Below are 12,734 nucleotides of genomic sequence, written 5' to 3'. Positions count from 1 at the left end.
TGACAAAGCTCCTAACTCATCTGCTTATCTCCATCATCTTTCTCCCAGAATCCATCCTGCCACCACAATCTATGCTTTTACTCAAACTCCTCCAACGATAAGAATGTCCCCTTTTGTTAATCTAGTCAGATTGAATTTATACTTCAAGGAGCAGATCAACTAGCACCTTCAAGAAATTTTAATGGGTCTCCTCCCAGCGTTGACACCCCCCCATCATTCTTTCTACTGCCTGTCTACAGCACTTTATTTGGACCTCCTTTTATAGCTATATTTTTTAAATATATATTTTTATTGATTTCAGAGAGGAAGGGAGAGAGAGATAGAAACATCAATGAGAGAGAGTCATTGATCGGCTGCCTCCTGCATGCCCCCTACTGGGGATCAAGCCCGAAACTGGGGCATGTGCCCTTGAGCAGAATCAAACCTGGGACCCTTTAGTCCACAGGCTGATGCTATATCCACTAAACCAAACAAGCTAGAGCACAGCTCTAATTTTTAACATTCTGCCTTCCAGATTATTATTTGTATGCATGAATATCTCCTTCCATTCCTTAGCCCAGGATGGCAACATGTGGAACAAATGCTTCAAGTCATCCCCCTACAAGCACCCAATAAGAGGCATCACTAATAAATCTTAGTTGTCTTCCTACTGAACACAAACTCAATCTCAAGATCATTCTCAAAACAGTACTCCAGGCAGACCTGATCCACAAGATGAAACAAATTTTTCATCCCTGCCATGGACTATAAGAAACAATAAGTCAGAAAACATGTCCTAGTCTTCTTTTAATCCATCACAGCTTCTTGCACATAACCTATACTCGTTTAAAGGCTTCTTGAATGAATAAATTAAAAAGTAATGTAGAATAAGTCAGACCCTCCAGCAGGAATGCTGCTACTGGCTCCAATATATCTACTATATCTGGTTGGTGATACTCACATGGCGTATATCAATATTTCCCAATGGTATTCAAGGCAGCAACTTACCGAAAGCTGCATGACTAAGTGTACACTCAGCAGGTTTAAAGAGCACATGTCTGAGCACATATCTAACCACCCATAATTTTTCTCAACCTAACATTCAATCATAAGCCTGCTTTTCCATCCTGCTTTCCAATTTTCAATGTATTAAAAAATATCATAAAGAATTTGCAACATTTTGGTCTTAATTAACCTATGCTGAAGTGCTCTTTCAATATCACATTTCCAGTGTACTAATGTTGGTCCTTATCCTGAGGGGAAATGATACAACACAAATATGCTTTGTACTGCCATTTGCAAAAACATTCAAAAGTTGACATATCAAAAGTTGGCATTTGATTGTGTGTGTGTATGTGCATGTGCGCATACAGGGTTTTTTTCCCTAGGAAAACTATGTGTTGGTTGTGTAACAATTTTCAAATTTCAAGGCTAAACTTGACTTTTTCCTTCTTTCACAGCTGTCTTACTGTTCTTATAAAGAATTTCCAGAGTCCAATGAAATATTAAACTAATGTTTAGTCACAGCAATCTAGAAGGGGAAAAAGCTACTTTGTGGTGACAGGGCCATATTCATTACTAGAGGCCAACGTAGCATGGTTTTGGGGGCCAAGCAATTGTTTGCTCCCAAATCCTTGCCCTTTTATATCACAAAGTATTAGTATCCAAAACCCATCATGAACATCATTAGGTCCTGATTCGAACAAATTATACAAGAAAAACATTTATGAGACAATTTTGGAAATGTGAACACTAGATATTTTATAATATTAAGCAATTACTGTGAATTTTTAAAAGAGTATTATGCTGCCCTGACTGGTTTGGCTCAGTGGATAGAGCATCTGCCTGCGGACTGAGGGGTCCCAGCTTCGATTCCGGTCAAGGGCATGGACCTTGGTTGTGGGCACGTCCCCGGTGGGGGGGGTGCAGGAGGCAGCTGATTGATGTTTCTCTCTCATTGATGTTTCTGACTCTCTATCCTTTTCCCTTCCTCTCTGTTAAAAAAAAATCGATAGAATATATATAAAAAAACATTGCATTCTCATTAAAAAAAAGGAGAGTATTATGCTAAGTGAAATAAGCCAGTCAGAGAAAGGCAAGCATCACATGATCTCACTCATATGTGCAGTCTACTGAACAACATAAATTGATGAACAAAATAGACCCAGAGACATAGAAGCATGGAACAGACTGTCAAATTTCAGAGGGAAGGTGGGGGAGGGTGGGAAGAGATCAACCAAAGAACTTGTATGCATATATGTATAACCCATGGACACAGACAATAGGGTGATGAAGGCCTGGGGCGGATGAGGGGGAGGTGGAAGGTGAAGGCGAGCAATGGGGGGTGGGGGAAGGGGACATATGTAATACTTTTAACAATAAAGATTAAAAATAAAAAACAATGAAGATTTTTGTTAATCCTCAGCCGAGGATATTTTCTCATTGATTTTTAGAGAAAATGTAAGGGAGGGGGACAGACAGAGAGAGAAACATTGATGTGAGAGAGACACATCAATTGGTTGCCTCTCACACATGCCCCAAGTGTGGGGATTGAGTCTGCAACTAAGGTATGAGATATGTGCCCTTGACCAGGAATCGAACCTCGGACCCAATGGCTATCCACTGAGCCAAACAGGGTAGGGCAAGATTTTTTTAAAAGTGTGATAAGGTATTGCAATAATCTATGTATATAAAAGCCTAGTATGCAAATTGCCCCCTTAGGAGTTTGATCAGGAGACCTGGAGTTCAATAGTCGCTATGACGTGTGCTGACCACCAGGGGGCAGCACAGAACAAAGGAAGGCCCCAGCCAGCAGGTGGAAGGCCCTGATCAGCCCTGATCGCTGCCAGGCCTAGGGACCCTATCCATGCACAAATTTCATGCACGGGGCCTCTAGTTTTTTAATAAAAGGGGGTCCTTAGTTTCTACAAATGTTTATTGAAGTATGTACAGATGAAATGATGTCTGGGATTTGCTTCAAAATCATTCACTGGGAGGTAAAGAATGGGTGGAGATATAAATGAAACAAGATTGAACATACTGATAACTGTTGAAGCTGGATGATGGGTATGTGGTCAGTCATTCACTGTAACAGTCTTTCGACTTTTATGTTTGAACTGTTCCATAATAAAAGATTTTCCAAAATCCATCATGAAATTGGTAGTATGGTTTGGGGGAGGCTCCTTGTAATATGAACCTTATTCAGGAATAATAACCCACAAACATCTTAGCCTTCCTTGACTACATTAGCAAGGATGAACTGACCAAATGTATTATAAGGAAGCAGAGGCCAAAAGGAAGAAGAGATGAGTCAGAACAAGCCTGAGAAGAGAGGAAGTTTAGAAAGTCCTGGAACATGGACTCTTGCCAGAATGGACAAGCCACTTCCAGCCACTGAAAGTAACTGCTAAAAGAAAGTAGTAGATCAGGAAGGGGGAAGGCATCTTGTGTATGCATGTTGGTGGGGTTACTGGGGTGCAGCCTGAATGGCAAAGCTGTAAAACATCAAGGAGAGAAGACATTTATAATTCATTCTTAGTCCAATTCTCAAATCAAACTAATCATAAATCATTTTCTTTCCCCCCCCCCCCCCATATTTTCAAATCTACAAGTTTTGGGTCAGCAGCTCTTTTTCTATATCTGCTTCCATTATCTTTCTAAAAAACAAACAAAAAAAATACTATGTTATTGATTGTGAATGTTAGACCTGAAGGGGCCCCTGTAGAGCATGTACTCCTTTTTCCACAAGTGAGAAAACTAAAACTAAGAGAAAGAAATGGACTCACCCAGCATTGTACAGTGAAGGCACAGGGTAGGCATTTAAGAACTACCTGTTGAATCCTGGATTGATACATACTAGTATGATCCCCACCAAGAAATTACAGCTAACAACAGATCTGATTGGTTGGCACCCATGTTGTATAGTTTTAATATCATCCCTGCTTGGAAAAAAAATGAACAAATAGTGCTCACTTTGGCAGCACATATACTAAAATATGAACAAATAAATAAATAGAAACGTTCCTCCTCTGTAATTTTAGTTCTGGTTTCCATGGGGCCCTATGTGCAGGCATAGCAGCTCTTGGCTGTGAAGTTCACAGCTAATCCAGGCCTCCTCTTGGGACTGAGATTTATCAATTAGGCTGTTAGCCTCCTCAGTGACCTTAGGTACTGCTCAGCCTTATTTTGGGTCGCATGGCAGAATGTACATTAATCCTCCTACATTAAAGGCGTGCACTGCTCTCCCATCCAGAGAAAATGGTTAGTTTGGGCTTCAAAGTAGCTATTTTACTGGTACTGTCAAGAGCAGCTTTCCAGCATTATTTTTCCAGTTTTTATCTACCCCAAGGTGGGGGGAGAGAGTGAATCTTTTTATTCCCTGACAAATTTTTAAAAATGGAAGGGGAAAAAAAACTATTTTTAGTTTTCTATTTTAAGTTTTTAGACGCATAAATAAAAGTTGAGATTCAAATTCTAACATTCTAATACTGCTAACTAGATTTATACAATAGAATTTTCCCCCTAAAAACAGTGCAATTGGAAAATATTATTTCATTACAAAGTCAGTACAAAGAAGGTTAATAGTATAATATTGTAAAAGTTAAGATATATTGCTGCCACTAAGATTGTCATTTTCACAGAAGGAAGAAGGAATTGGTGCCAGAATAACAGTGTGCAATCACAGCTACCATTTACTGAAGTTCACTTTACATGGTTTATTTCAATGATATCATGCAATAACCCTATGAGGAAGGTCCTTTTATCACCATTTTACAGATGAGAACTGAGGCTCAAATTAAGGAAAGTTAAGATCAAGGTAAGGAACCCTCCCAAAAAGTAGAATCAAAAGACGGTTAAATGGAACATGAGAGAAAGATATGAAAATTAGAGAATCAGTCCAGGACATTCAATATCCAGCTAATAGGAATTTGAAAATGAGAGAAAATAGAAAGGCTAATGTTATGTAAGAAACTAGTGACACGGTGCATGAAATTCGTGCCCATTAAAAGGGGATTAATTAGAGGAAATAATTTACTATTGCTATTTGCCCTTTCTCTATAATAGAAGTGTCAGAGATGAAAGAAAATTAGTAAAATGTATATGAAAACCTTCCTCCTGTCAGAGTCTGGGGCTCACCATGGGACCCAGAGTCAAGTCCCTACCCACCCACATGCACCTCAAAATCACATGAGACCCAGACCTGGCTGGCCCCCCCTCATTGGGCTAGATCCAGACACAGCCAGTCCCACCCTTGTCAAGCCCTGCCGGGCAGGGGGCGTAGCCTCAGGTCCCCTGGCCCAGTGCCAGGACAGGGGGTGTGGCCTGAGGTCCCTCAGCCCAGACTGGGGCAGGGGGCATGCCTGGAGGTCCTCTATCAAGCCCCACCAGGTGGGGGACACAGCCTGAGATCCCCTGTCAAGCCCTGCTGAGCGGGGACGCGGCCTGAGTTCCCCCAACCCAGCGCTGGGGGTGCACCTTGAGGTCCCCATCAAGCCCCGCTGGGTGGGGGGCACGGCCTGAGGTCCCCTGTCAAGCCCCACCTGGTGGGGGGTGCGGCCTGAGGTCCCTGGCCTGGTGCTGGGGCAGGGGGAGCAGCCTGAGGTGCCCTAGCCCAGCACCAGGACGGGAAGTGCACCTTGAGGTCCCCTGTCAAACCCTGCTGGGTGGGGGGCATGGCCTGAGGTCCCCTGTCAAGCCCAATGGCGGCAGGGGAGGGTGTAGCCTCAGGTCCCTGCTGATTGCTCGTTAAGGCTCCTTATGGGAACTTGGCCTCAGCTGTGGGTGCAGCCATCTTTGTGACGGAGTGATGGTCAATTAGCATGTTCCTTCTTTATTAGATAGGATAATATAATATCTCAAAAATAAAGAATGAGTTTTTAGATTGAAAGGGCTCACAAAAGCTCAACACAGTAAATTAAAGAAGATGCACAAGAAGGCATATCATTGTTAGATTTTAAAACACTATAGACAAAAAGAAAACCTTTGAAGCTTGCAGAAAAAAAGAGTTACACACAGAAAACTGGAAATCAATAGGGAATCATCATTCTCAAAAAGCAACACTAGAAGCAAGAACATATTGGAATAATGTTTTCAAAATTCTGAAAGGAAATTGTTTCTAATTAGGAATTCTTCACCTAGTGAAAATGTTAACCACATGTGAAAATATATGCGGTCAGAGGGTTTTATTAAAATTACTTTCCATGCAATCTTTCTAAGGAAGTTAGTTCAGGGTGTCGTCCAGCAAAATTAAGACATTAAAACAAGAAAGAGGACAACCTGAGATCTAGGCAAGAGAATCTAACACATAAGAGGAGCAAGGGGGAATTCCCAGGATGACAGCCGGATGGCAAGTCTAGAGGGCAACCATTCCAGAATGGATCAGGAGGGTGAGATTTGCCTCCAAAATAAAGAAATGGAACTCATAGATTACCTAATATATTTGACCATACTGAGTGGAGTTTTATGATTCTTCCAGAAAGTTTGGGACTGAACTCAGGACAAGTACATAGAAAAACAAATCAAACCAAAAAAGAGACAATTTGGGAAAAATAAAATAAATATAATTAATGGTCCTCTACATGAATCAACTGTGAGCAATAATTATATGGTATAATGCAAATATTGAATATTTTAACCAAGATTTTTGTGTTTGTGGAAGAGAAGTGTGAGTTCATGTGGTGTGTGTGTGTGTGTGTGTGTGTGTGTGTGTGTGTGTGTGTGTGTGTTGGATAAGAAAGCTAGTTCCTCATCTTTCATAGCAGAAATTTATAAATAGATCATTTCTAATCCTAAATAAAAAATCATTTTCTCACACTTCTGTGCTGTCAGAAGTCCAGCACAATCCAAATTACATTTCTTTCCACACTAATAAAGATGCTTTTGTAAATAGATTATTCATTTCTCACTCTTTCACGTTTCTTACCTATCAGGAATGTGGTCAAATCAAATGCTATTTTCACTTTATAAAACCATACCAAATACTGCTTATTTGCTAAGATACTAAATATATACAATTGCAGCCAAGCCAGTGTTGCTCAGTGGTTGAGTGTATGAACCAGGAGGTCACAGTTCATTTCCTGGTCAGGACATATGCCCTGGGTTGCTGGCTTGATCCCCAGAGTTGGGTGTGTAGGAGGCAGCCAATCCATGATTCTCTCTCATCATTGATGTTTCTATCTCTCTCTCTCCCTCTCCCTTTCTCTCTGAAATCAATAAAAATATATTTAAATGTATATATATATATACATATACATATATACATATATATATACATATACATATATACATATATATACACACACTAATGCAGTCAATGCAAAAAAACATTAAAATATTGAAGACTGTTAGTTTGTGCACATATTATATTTTACATGAATTTTTTTCAAATAGATTTTATCTTCCCAAACTCGCCAATAAAAATTCAATTAAGAAAAAAATAAATGACTGAATTTTCTGTTCAGGGTCTCATGAGGCCAAAACCAGGGAGTTGACAAGCCTGGGCTCCTACCTGGAGGCACTGGGACAGACTCTGCTTCTAGGCTCATTCTGGTTATTGGCAGGATCCGGTTTCTCTTAACACTTTTTTTTTTTTCAGTTTTTTAAAAAATTATTTATTGTTTAAAGTATTACATATGTCTCCTTTTTTTTCTACGTGGCCTCTTCAATCCTCAAGCCAGCAACAGCACATTGAGTCCTTTCCAAACTTTTATTCTCCCCCCCTTTTTATAGAATTTATTGGATTGACAGTGGTTTATGAAATTACACAGGTTTAAGGTCCACAAGTCTAAAACACATCATCTGTACTTTTTATTGTGTGTTCTCCACCCCAAGGCAAGTCTCCTTCCATCACCAATGAGTCTTTTTTTTAAGGTTTAATTTTTTTAAATTTTATTGTTTAAGGTATTACAAATAGTAATACATATTTCTCTTTTTTTTCCCCACTGACCTCCCCCCGGCCTCCCCTACCCCCCCCTCCGGCACTTGCCCTCATCCCCCTGCCCCCAGTGTCTTGCGTCTGTTGGTTGTGCTTATATGCATGCATACAAGTCCTTCTGTTGATCTCTTACCCCCCAGCAACCCTCCCCTACCTTCCCGCTGTAGTTTGACAGTTTGTTCGGTGCTTCTTTGCCTCTGTCTATTTTTGTTCAACAGTTTGTAAAGTTCTTTTTTTTTTTTTTACTTATTTTATTGTTTAAAGTATTACACATAGTAGTACATATATCTCCTTTTTTTCCCCATTAACCTTCCCCCAGCCTCCCCTACCCCCTGTCACATCCCACCCTCATCCCCCACCAGTGTCTTGTATCCATTGGTTGTGCTTATATGCATGCACACAAGTCCTTTGATTGATCTCTTTCCCCCCTCCCCAACTCTCCTCAGCCTTCCCGCTGTAATTTGACAGTCTGTTCGATGCTTTACTGCCTCTGTATCTATCTTTATGTTCATTAGGTTATAATGATCTTTATTATCCATAAATGAGTGGGATCATGTGGTATTTATCTCTCACTGACTGGCTTATTTCACTTAGCATAATGCTCTCCAGATCCATCCATGCTGTTGCAAATGGTAAGAATTCCTTCCTTTTTTTTTACAGCAGCGTAGTATTCCATTGTGTAGATGTACCACAGTTTTCTAATCCATTCATCTGCTGATGGGCATTTAGGCTGTTTCCAAATCTTAGCTATGTTGAATTGTGCTGCTATGAACATAGGGGTGCATATATCCTTTCTGATTGATGTTTCTGTTTTCTTGGGATATATTCCTAGACGTGGGATCACTGGGTCAAATGGGAGTTCCATTTTTAATTTTTTGAGGAAACGCCATACTGTTTGCCACAGTGACTGCACCAGTCTGCATTCCCACCAGCAGTGCAGGAGGGTTCTTTTTCTCCTCATCCTCTCCAGCACTTGTCATTTGTTTATTTGTTGATGATAGCCGTTCTGATAGGTGTTGGGTGGTACTTCATTGTTGTTTTGATTTGCATCTCTCAAATGATTAATGACTTTGAGCATGTTTTCATATGTCTCTTGGCTTTCTGAATGTCCTCTTTCAAAAAGTATCTATTTAGGTCCTTTGCGCATTTTTTCATTGGATTGTTTATCTTCCTTTTGTTAAGTTGTATGAGTTCCCTGTAAATGTTGGAGATTAAACCCTTATCAGAGATAACATTGGCAAATATGTTCTCCCATGCAGTGGGATTTCTTGTTGTTTTGTTGATGGTTTCTTTTGCTGTGCAGAAGCTTTTTATTTTGATGTAGTCCCATTTGTTTATTTTCTCCTGAGTCTCCATTGCCCTAGGAGCTGTATTGGTAAAGATATTGCTACGACAAATGTCTGCTATTTTGTTGCCTATGGCTTCTTCTAAGATTTTTACGGTTTCCCAGCTTACGTTTAAGACCTTTATCCATTTTGAGTTTATTTTTGTGTATGGTGTAAGTTGGTGGTCTAGTTTCATTTTTATGCAAGTATCTGTCCAGTTTTCCCAACAACATTTATTGAAGAGACTGTCTTGTCTCCATTGCATGCTCTTGCCTCCTTTGTCAAATATTAATTGAACATACTGGCTTGTGTCGATCTCTGGGTTCTCTGTTCTGTTCCACTGGTCTATATGTCTGTTCTAGTGCCAGTAGTAGGCAGTTTTGAGAACAGTGGCTTTGTAGTATAGCTTGATATCTGGTATTGTGATCCCTCCAACATTGTTCTTCTTTCTCAAGATTGCTGCAGCTATTCAGGGTCTTTTTTTAATCCAGATGAAATTTTGGAGAATTTGTTCTCTGTCTTTGAAGTATGCTGTTGGTATTTTAATGGGGATTGCATTGAATCTATAGATTGCTTTGGGTAGTATGGACATTTTAATGATGTTGATTCTACCAATCCATGAACATGGTATATTCTTCCATTTGTTCATGTCTTCCTCTATCTCTTTTTTTAGCGTCCTGAAATTTTCTGAGTACACCTTTGTCTCCTTGGTTAAGTTTATTCCTAGGTATCTTAATTTTTTTCTTTCAATGGTAAATGGGATTGATTTTTAAATTTTTCTTTCTGTGAGTTCATTATTGGTGTATAGAAAATCCATAGACTTCTGGGTGTTAATTTTGTATCCTGCTACATTACAGAATTCATTTATTAAGTCTAGTAGTTTTTTGATGGAGTCTTTGGGGTTTTCTATGTAAAATATCATGTCATCTGCAAATAAGGACAGCTTTACTTCTTCTTTTCCAATTTGGATGCCTTTTATTTCTTCTTCTTGTCTGATTGCAATGGCTAGTACTTCCAGTACTATGTTGAACAGGAGTGGTGAGAGTGGGCAAATCTGTCTTGCTCCTGTTCTTAGGGAAAATGGTTTTAGTTTTTGCCCATTGAATATGATGTTGGCTGTGGGTTTGTCATATATGGCTTTTATTATGTTGAGGTATGATCCTTCTATTCCCACCTTGCTGAGAGTTTTTATCAAGAAAGGGTGTTGTATTTTGTGAAATGCTTTTTCTGCATTAATTGATATGATTATATGGTTTTTATCTTTTAGTTCGTTTATGTGGTGTATCATATTTATTGATTTGCAGATATTGTACCATCCTTGCATCCCCAGGGTAAATCCCACTTGGTCATGGTGTATGATCTTTCTAATGTAATGCTGGATTCGATTTGCTAGAATTTTGTTGATAATTTTGGCCTTTATGTTCATGAGGGATATTGGCCTGTAATTCTCTTTCTTTGTATTGTCTTTATCTGGTTTTGGGATTAGGGTAATGCTGGCTTCGTAGAAAGAGCTTTGAAATACTCCTTCCTCTTGAATTTTTTGGAATAGTCTGAGGAAGATAGGTTTTATTTCTTCTTTGAATGTTTGATAAAACTCCCCTGTGAAGCCATCTGGTCCAGGGCTTTTGTTTGTTGGATGTTTGTTGATTACTGCTTCAATTTCCTCCATAGTTATCGGCCTATTCAGAATTTTTGATTCCTCCTGGTTGAGTTTAGGAAGGTCGTATTTTTTTTAGGAATATGTCCATTTCTTCTAGGTTGACCAGTTTGTTGGAGTCGTGTTGCTCATAGTATTTTTTTACAATTCTTCGTATTTCTGTGGGGTCTGTTGTAATTTCACCTCTTTCCTTTATGATTTTATTTGGGTCCTCTCTCCTTGCTTCTTGGTGAGCCTAGCTAGAAGTTCATCAATCTTGTTTACCCTTTCAAAGAACCAGCTCTTGGTTTCATTGATCTTTTGGTATTTTTTTTTTCTTTATGTCATTTATTTCTGCTCTGATCTTTATTATTTCCTTCCTTCTGATCACACTGGGCTTTTCTTGTTGCTCTCTTTCTAATTCTTCAAGTTGCAGAGTTAGATGGTTTATTATCAGTTTTTCTTGTTTTTTTGATGTAGGCCTGTAATGCTATGAACTTCCTTCTCAGGACTGCTTTCACTCTGTCACAAAGATTTTGGATTGTTGTGTTTTCATTTTCGTATGTTTCCAGGATGTGTTTTATTTCTTCTTTGATCTCTTTGGTAACCCACTCATTGTTTAATAGTGTGCTATTCAGCTTCCAAGTGTTTGAATTTTTGTGATTGTTTTTACTGTAATTGATTTCTAATTTTATGCCATTGTGATCTGAGAAGATGCTTGATATGATTTCAATCCTCTTGAATTTGGAGAGACTTTGCCTGTGCCCCAATATGTGGTCTATCTTTGAAAATGTCCCATGTGCGCTTGAGAAGAATGTATATTCTGTAGTTTTGTGGTGGAATGTTCTAAATATGTCAATTAAGTCCATCTGATCTAGTGAGTCATTTAAGATTGATGTTTCTTTGCTAATTTTTTGTCTAGAGGATTTATCCAGTGATGTTAATGGGGTATTGCAGTCTACTACTATGATTGTGTTGCTGTCAATCTCTCCCCTGATATATTCCAGAAGTTGTTTTATGTATTTGGGTGCTCCTGCATTGGGTGCATAAATGTTTACCAGAGTTATATTCTCTTCTTGTATCCATCCCTTTAGAATTATGAAGTGGCCTTTATTGTCTCCTGTTATGGTCTTCACTTTGAGGTTGATTTTGTCAGATATAAGTATTGCTACCCCAGCTTTTTTTTTCCATTTCCATCTGCCTGATAGATATTTTTCCATCCCTTCACTTTCAGTCTGTGTGAGTCCCTTGTTCTGAGGTGGGTCTCCTGTAGGCAGCATATATATGGGTCATGTTTTCGTTTCTTTTTTTTTTCACCTTTTTTTTAAAAAAATTTTTATTAAGGTATTATATGTGTACATATCTTACCATTGCCCCCCACCCCACTCCCATACATGCCCTCACCCCCCAATATTTTGCATCCGTTGGTTACTCTTATATGCATGCATACAAGTCGGTCAGTTGATCTCTTATTTCCCCCACCTCTCCCTAAACTTCCTGCTGTAATTTGACAGTACGTTTGATGCTTTACTGCCTCTGTATCTATCTTTTTGTTCATCAGTTTATACTGTTTTTCATTATCCCCAAATGAGTGAGATCATGTGGTATTTTTCTTTCATTGACTGGCTTATTTCACTCAGCATAATATTCTCGAATTCCATCCAGGTGCCTACAAATGGTAATAATTCCTTTTTTATGGCAGCATAGTATTCCATTGTGTAGATGCACCATAGTTTTCTGATCCAGTCATCTGCTGACGGGCACTTAGGCTGTTTCCAAATCTTAGCTATGGTGAATTGTGCTGCTATGAACATAGGGGTGCATATATCCTTTCTGATTGGTGTTTCTAGTTTCTTAGGAT

Source organism: Plecotus auritus (assembly GCF_963455305.1).
Source record: "Plecotus auritus genome assembly, chromosome: X".
In the NCBI taxonomy this organism is placed as follows: domain Eukaryota; kingdom Metazoa; phylum Chordata; class Mammalia; order Chiroptera; family Vespertilionidae; genus Plecotus; species Plecotus auritus.
The sequence above is the reverse complement of the archived record's forward strand: the minus strand, read 5'-3'. Positions refer to the sequence as shown.